Here is a 7,538-nt window from a genome sequence, read left to right on the forward strand (position 1 = left end):
ATATACAGTCAGTACTCTAGTAGAATATACAAGTAGTACAAATAATACAAATATATATAAATAATTTTTTTCCTTCAGAATATTAGTAAATATAAAGTTGTAATACATTTATGCTTTAGTGTAACTGAGAAGTAAATAAATGTCCATAGTGGCATAAAATAGGGTAAAGGTATAGGTAGGATGAGAGTAAGATCATCTCTGTTAGGTATTGTGTTAGTCTAGAAACAGATTAGAGTGTTTTTCTGGTAAGGGATATGGTACAGAATAGTACAAGTGTTGGAATGTTTACTGCTTATAGATGGATGAAATGTTAGGATGAATCTGTGGGATAGCAGTAGAGCTCAGTAAAGGAAAATGTTGTAGTGTAGCATAGTCCATGCAACTGGAGCATAGATGTTGCTACCCTGGGGTATAGCAAGAGCAGAGCCAGATGTTAGAATAGTAGGATTTCAAGAGGTGTTTGAAATGGGTGCAAGAAGTAGTGCTGGTTATATTGTTTGGGAGTGAGTTCCAGGTTTGTGCTGTTGTGCAGGCAAAGAGAGATTTACCTGCTTCATTTTATGTCTAATTACTTGAATGAGATTTTGGTTGCTGGATCTCAGGGCTCTAGTGGTGGTGTAGGGCTTAATTAGTTGTTGGAGGGCAGGTGTTTTTCAGGGTAGTAGTAGAGTTTATGTGCAACTATGGCTTGATTGAGTCTAAGTAGCTGAGGAAGTTCCAGCCACTTGAGTTGCATTAGGGAAAGACAGTGATGGGATCTATTTGAGGAGTCTGTTGCAAATTTGGCAATTTTGTTGTAGCATGATTCCATTTTGTGAAGTTCGGTCCGTGAAGGTTAGTTAAGATAGGGGAAGCATAGAGAAGGATAGAGAGGAGATGGCTTCTTGCAATAGTGGCTTTGGTCTGAATAGTCATGAACTTTTTATTTCTATAGAGCAGACCCAGTTTTCGTTGACCTTTTGATGGTTTGTGCTATATGGATATCATACTTTAGGTGGTTATCAATGTCAACTCCTAGTAGTTTGGTGTGGTTGGTTGGTGTGATTTGAGTATTGTTTTGGAGCATATAGTGAGGTTATAGTCAGAGTTGGATGATCTGCCAGGGTGAATAGTATTAGTTTGGTTTCTTTGGGTTGAGAAGAAGTTGTATTTTAGTAAACCAGGTTTCAGCTAGGGTAAAGTTGTATTGGGTGATGGTGTGTAGTTCCTTAATGCTGGTGGCAGCACAGGTTATGGTAGTGTCATCAGCATATTGAACTACTGTAGCAGTGGGTAGTGAAGAAGAAATGTCGTTAGTGAAGAGGAGAATAGCAGTGGACCAAGGATTGATCCCTGAGGGACTCCTATGGACACTGGTAAGAGAGGGACAGCTTTTCTTGCCAGAGAACTGCTTGTTGGCTCTGATAAATAGCTGCTGAACCAGAGTATGGTGGAGGGCAAATATTGAGACTAGATAGAGTATTGAGGAGCAGATTGTGGTTAACCATGTCAAAGGCTTTTGATAAGTCGAGGAAGATGGAAGATCTGAAAAGACCTTGGTTTCTAAAGTGATTGACTGTGTTGGTATAGGAGAGAAGGGCAGTGGTGGTGCTGTGGGAGGGTCTGAAGCCATGTTGGGAGGTGGATAGTAGTTTATTTTGTTGAAGATATTGCATTAGTTGCAAGTGGACAACTCTTTCTAGAATTTTGATAAGGGTGATAGTATGGCAATTGGACGATAGTTGGTTAGCTCTAAGGAGTTGCCACCTTTATGCAGAGGGACAATATGGAGATTTTCCAGTGGGTGGGAACTTTGTGTTCTGAGATTGATCTATTAATAAGAATTGACACTGGGTAGGATATGGTGTCTGCTGCTATCTGAAGGAAATCAGCAGGAGTTTATCGGCAGCTAGTGTAGTTGGTTTTAGCTTCCTAAGGAGGTTTGCAACCATTTTAGTGGACACTGGTTGTAGGGAAAAGGTAGAGAAATTATTTTGTATGATTGTTATATGTGATAAAAGATCATGAGGGGTGTCATTATTTTTCTGGGTATTGGCTAGATTTTGAACTGTTTCTGTAAAGAATTTATTAAATTGAGGGAATATCATCTTGGTTGTTTGGCAGTACAGGGTGGGAGTGGATGCTTTTCCAGGGTGAAGTAGTCTATTAATGGAGGTCCAGAATTTATGTGGGTTATGGCTATATTTATCCTGTAGGTTTTGTAATAGTTAGACTTGTCTAGTTTAGTTAGTCTCTTTGGCTATATTACGTAGTTCTGTATACTTTGACCTTAGGATAGTGTTAGAATCTTTGTGGGAAGCTATCCAGAGTTTGTCCCTTTCTTTCATTATCTTTTTTGTCTCTTTGGTGAGCCATGGGGCTTGGTGGGTTTTGTCCTGATGGATCTAGAAGGGCATGATGGTCTAGGATATGTAGGAAGGTAGAGTTAAAGTATTGTACAGCTTCATTGAGAGGTAGTTGTTTAAGAGGGAGCCAGTTGCAGCACTTTAGTGCTTTATTAAAGTCATTGGCTCTGAAGCTTTTTTTATTACGTATTATTTTTAGTAGAGGTAGGTTGGGTAGGTGTTGGGTCTTGCTCCTTATTAGGTAGGTGGGGTGATGGTCACTTAGACCGTCAGGTAAACAGCCAGATTGATGTACAAAAGTGGGGTGAGATACCAGAATCCAATCCAAAACGGATTGACGTTTGGTTGTTATGTCTGTCCTAGTGGGGTTGTGATTATTTGGGAGAACCCATAAAGGTTGATGTGATCTGAGGGATAATCTTTGGAGCAGTTGGCCCAATCTATGTTAAAGTCACCTAGTAGTATTGTTTCGTAAGGGAGGGAGAGTGACAACCAACTTAACACGTTTTCCATAATGGGATTGTTGTTACCTGGGGCATATATGCCCCTCGATGATTATTTGTTTGTTTGGGTTTAATTTAAATTTTGCTAGGATAAGTTCTCGCTGTTGATTTCTTCATTATTATAGTCAAGTAGTTCTAGTGAGAGGTGGCTTTGGAATAGAATTGCTACACCACCACCCTTTTACCTTTCCTGTCTTTCACAAGATATCATAACCTGGGGCTATGATCTCATTATTGTGGTGATCAGGTTTAAGCCATGTTTCTGTTAGTACCACTATGTCAGGTTTGTATAGTGCTAACAAGGCATGCAGGTCATGTATTTTGTTTAGTATGCTTCTTGCATTGATATTTAGGAGGAGGAGAGATGCTTTGGGCTTGAAGAAATGGGGAGTTGGTAGCTTTATTTTGGCTTCTTCTGTTGAGGTAGGGCCAGGATTTGGGTGAATGTCTCCACAGCAGGAGAGTTTTAGGAGTAAGTTTAAGTATAGTTTGGTGAGTTTATTCAGAATTTTGGATAACTTGAGTGAGGTATGGGTGTAAGGCTTTATTGCTAATTTGTTATAATAGAGAGATGGGGTTAGAAAGGATGTAGAGTTAGGGGTTGTAATAGGAGAGTTTAGAAGTTGTGTGTGGTAAGTTATGGGTTCGGTTTGCCATGGGGTGGAAAAGTGATATTAAGATGGGTGTGATATGAAGAGAGTGTAGAGAGTAGAAGTAGGATGGAGATGGTTGCTTGATATAATAAAAGTTTATGGAGAAAGGTGTTGTATGCAATACATGTTTGAATTAGTGTGAGGATAAAGTTGCTTTGGAAGTAAGATTGGTGAGTAGGTTAGGGTGGAGATATTGTGGGCGTGGTGGTAGTGATAAATGTTGTGCTTGATTGCTAGGAGGTTTGGTGGTTGAAATATGTGTTATAGTTGAATGGAGTGATGTAATAGGATAATTGGGGGTGAGAATTGATGGGGGTGTGGTCTAGAAGTATAAGGTTGAGAGCCCTAGGGGTGGGTGGGAAAGGGGTAGGGTAGGGGAGCAAGTGAGCGCAGCGAAGCGGGTAGTACTGGAAGAGGCACAGTGAGAGAAGAAAAAGAAACAATCAGAGAAAGGCTTTTCAGCAGGGCCGAGCTCTTTAGTGTCTAGAAATAGTGGGTATGATTTAACATTTTATGCACAGAGCTCTGAAGGAATCAGCTAGCAGGAACAGAATAAAATATAAGACTAGAGAGAGGAAGTATAGTTACAGGGCTATTTGTTAGGATGAAGAGATGAGTGGGGAAGTAGAGTAGATGAGAGTTGGTGTGGCTAGGAAGTACAGAATGAGGGGTGTACACATAGAGGTGAGTGGTGGGAGAGGCTAGTGGCAGTAAGAAGACAGAGTAAGGAGAGAGAACAGAAAGTGATCAGGAGTTGGTTAGACTAGTAGTAGCTTGAGAGGGAGATAGGGCGTGAGAGGGGAGATAGGGGCTAAAAGTGGTCAGGGCTAATCAAGTGATACTTAAGTAGGTAACAAGGAATGAGTCTGGACAGGTAGTGAGTGAGGAGGGGTAGAGGTGGGGTGTACAGAGATATGTTATGGCTGACCAGGTACCTTACAATGTAGATACTCACTAATAGGCTAGGAGGACACCTTAAAATCTATATACGTAACACATACTTTGCTCTGATTTAATAGCACAGTTGCTGGAGAGGAATCCGCGGACTTCAGTAATCAAGGGGAGTGGGTATTCCTCTTTTTAGGTGGTGTAGGTTTTATTTCAAACCATATATATGGATTCAGGGACCTGTAAAATAAATATGGAAAAGAGTAAGATGGTGAGTTGGTGAATAGCTGTATATTCTAAGCAGACAGTAGTGATAGGGGTGAAGGAAAGGGGTAGTAGGCAAGGAAGAAGGATTTTCAGGTAGGCAGTGGTAAGGACAGTTAGTTCTGGGTTAGTTAGTGGAGTCCTGAGTGGAAAAAAAAGTCAGTAGAAGGGTAAGTAGGAGAGTAGTAACAATAGTATAATATTTTGGAGAAAGATGTAGAAGATAGATAAAAGAGTCATAGGAATAGGTATGGAGAGCAATAATTAAAATAGAACTTACAGCATAGTTAGATAGGAAAGAGAAACAGAAAACTGATACACAAATACTGTTAAGAAAAAAAACAACTTGATGCTATATAACAGTTGTGATTATAATAGTGATAGCAGACATGCAAGATTCATATCAGCTAGGCATTGAATAAAGCAGTGTATAATACAGTGTTATTCTAGAATAGTGCAAGCAACATTAACAATCTGTTAAACATCATCTAGGTTTGGGTTAATGAGCTGACAAGCTACACTTAGAAACAACATAATCTGTTATGCTTCGTGTATATTGTGGTTAATATATTGGTACGCTACCAGCTACAATTACAAGCTACAATTGCAAGTAACATAATCTGTTATGCTTCGTCTATATTGTGGTTAATATAGTGGTAAGCTTCAATGATACACAATAGTACTAGCAGGTTAAATATCTAGCAACTTGGATAAAACTCACACTGTAATAAGACATTAGAGTGAGACAATATCAGAAATACATTTAGTTTCAAGCAGCCACAAGTAACCTGGCTTTTACATAGACCTATTACGGCCAATAGTCCAGCAGTTAAAGTCTGTTCACAGTCTAGTGCTAGCAGCAGTATTATAACATGTTAAAAAAGCAAACAGGACATGGCGATAATGTTTTAAGAAAAAGTAGATAGGAGGCAGCTTTCCTGTCGCTAGTTAAAGCCTAATGTATTATCCATGTATAATACAGTAAACAAGCAGATAATATCAGCAGTTTTTGTTTCAATGTTCCTTACAATTTAATGTGTGTGAAATCAAATACTCCATGTGATAACAATGCAGTAACTATTGTAGGAAAACGTTGATTTGCAGAAAATCAGATGTGACCCTATCAAAAAAGTTTTTTGTCAGACAGAACTGAAAGAACACTGCACCACCAATGTTAATGGTAGAGAAAGCACAATACAAGATAATAAAATAAATGTCAGTTACCCGCAATATTGCAGTGACATCCTTAGGCTCTTTTGGCCAAGGTTAAACAGTTATACCCTGGTCAGGGGAAGTCATATTAATGCTGGTGTTTCTGTGAGTGCTGTGACACCCTTGTTGATTAGGAAGTGGAGAAACCAGATACTTCAGCATTCTTCATATGCATAATTTTGAAAAAAACTTGTGCAGGGCCTTTATATTTACATCTTATTATAAACATTTGCACAAGTCAATATTCCATCTCTCAGTATAATGATGCGCATGATTTTGCATTTCATTTTCTGAGTTGCTTCTGGCTGGAACTAATTAGGTGTGAATTACAACTAATTGCGGTTTCTAATTACAGCTGGCATATTTTCAAACAGTATCTTAATAAAGGTGACTCTACACAAACTGCAAATGTATAGTTCTAACACTAAATTTCTGTTTTTCTGCAAATCAGTGTTTTCCAGTGATATTTGCTGCATTGTTTTCATATGGTGATATAACATACATTAAATTGTATATGCTCCAGATTCCAAATGCTTGTCATGCAAGCATTCCAGTTAAGAAAAAAATAGTGTATTTTCTAGTTAGTTGCAAACAACATATCATCAACAAGTATGACCAGCGAGGACTGGTGGTGACCATGCCATTGTTAATTAATCTATATGCCACAGTAGACAGAGGGCCGGATTCACGAAGGCTAACACGGAGTCTAAGAGTAGTGTAAGACTCCATGTAGCCTTCGCGATCCAGGAACAGCCAAAAGTCCGTGTAAGAGTCAGTCTAACACGGCTCTTACACGGAGTGGGCATGGCTAAGCTAATCAGCCCACTTGCAGCCGAATAGCATGCAAATGAGGCTGATTAGCAATCCAGGAAGCCAAGAACAGCCCGTGTAAGAGCCGTGTTAGCTGCAGAAATGTACTCAGTTGACAACTGAGCATGCGTTTCTCTAAACACGGCAATGGAGCCATGTCAGCTCCAAATAAAGGGTGCATATGTTATAGGCAGCATGCCAATGGCCAAATATGTGGCCATTGGCAAGGCAACCCCATGCAAAAATATAATTTTTTTTTTTCGGCAATTGCCGATGTGTAAACCCAGCGCAGCCCCATAACGGGCTGCACTGCTTAAAACATGAAAACGAAGGTTTTAAACCTGCAAATGTAGGTTTTATGCAATACATGGAATGTCAATGGAGGGACCAGCATAGGAAAACCAACATGGCCACCGTGTAGTGGTTGCCAAGGGGGGAAGCCAAGTCTAAGAGATGTAACTAAGCATTAGTAGGCAATCTGATGCAAATTAGGATAAGGATACTGAATTCCACTGTCACATAGCAAATGAGCACAGTCTGAGTAGTGTAAAGAGTTACAGAAGGGGAACAGAGTAGGAGATAGGTGACATCACAGGGGGAATGGCAGAAAGGGATGGAAGTCATTGGAAGGTAGAGTGAAATGACAGATGTCAGAGAGGTATCAAGGAAGGAGGTGTGCCTCCAAGTAAACATGAGAAAGCCAAGAAATGGAAGGTGTACACTGTTGCCTACACCAAAGTTTCTTGCTGAGACGTCATGTCTTGCCGTATACAGCGCCATAGCCATATTAGCACAGTAATGCATTAATATAGCCGCGATGTAAGGCCCGAGTACTGCAGCGTGTAAGGCAGCAACATGTGGGA

The 7,538-nt window shown here is 39.9% G+C and overlaps 1 protein-coding gene across 4 annotated transcripts in view; it reads right to left on the bottom strand.

The window, feature by feature from the left end:
- Window positions 1–7,538, bottom strand: part of STIM1 (stromal interaction molecule 1) — a 2,200,738-nt gene that overhangs the window by 493,931 nt on the left and 1,699,269 nt on the right. The window lies entirely within an intron of this gene.

The sequence above is a fragment of the Protopterus annectens genome, chromosome 5.part1, assembly GCF_019279795.1.
Source record: "Protopterus annectens isolate FY-2018-M chromosome 5.part1, PAN1.0, whole genome shotgun sequence".
Taxonomy (NCBI): Eukaryota; Metazoa; Chordata; order Ceratodontiformes; family Protopteridae; genus Protopterus; species Protopterus annectens.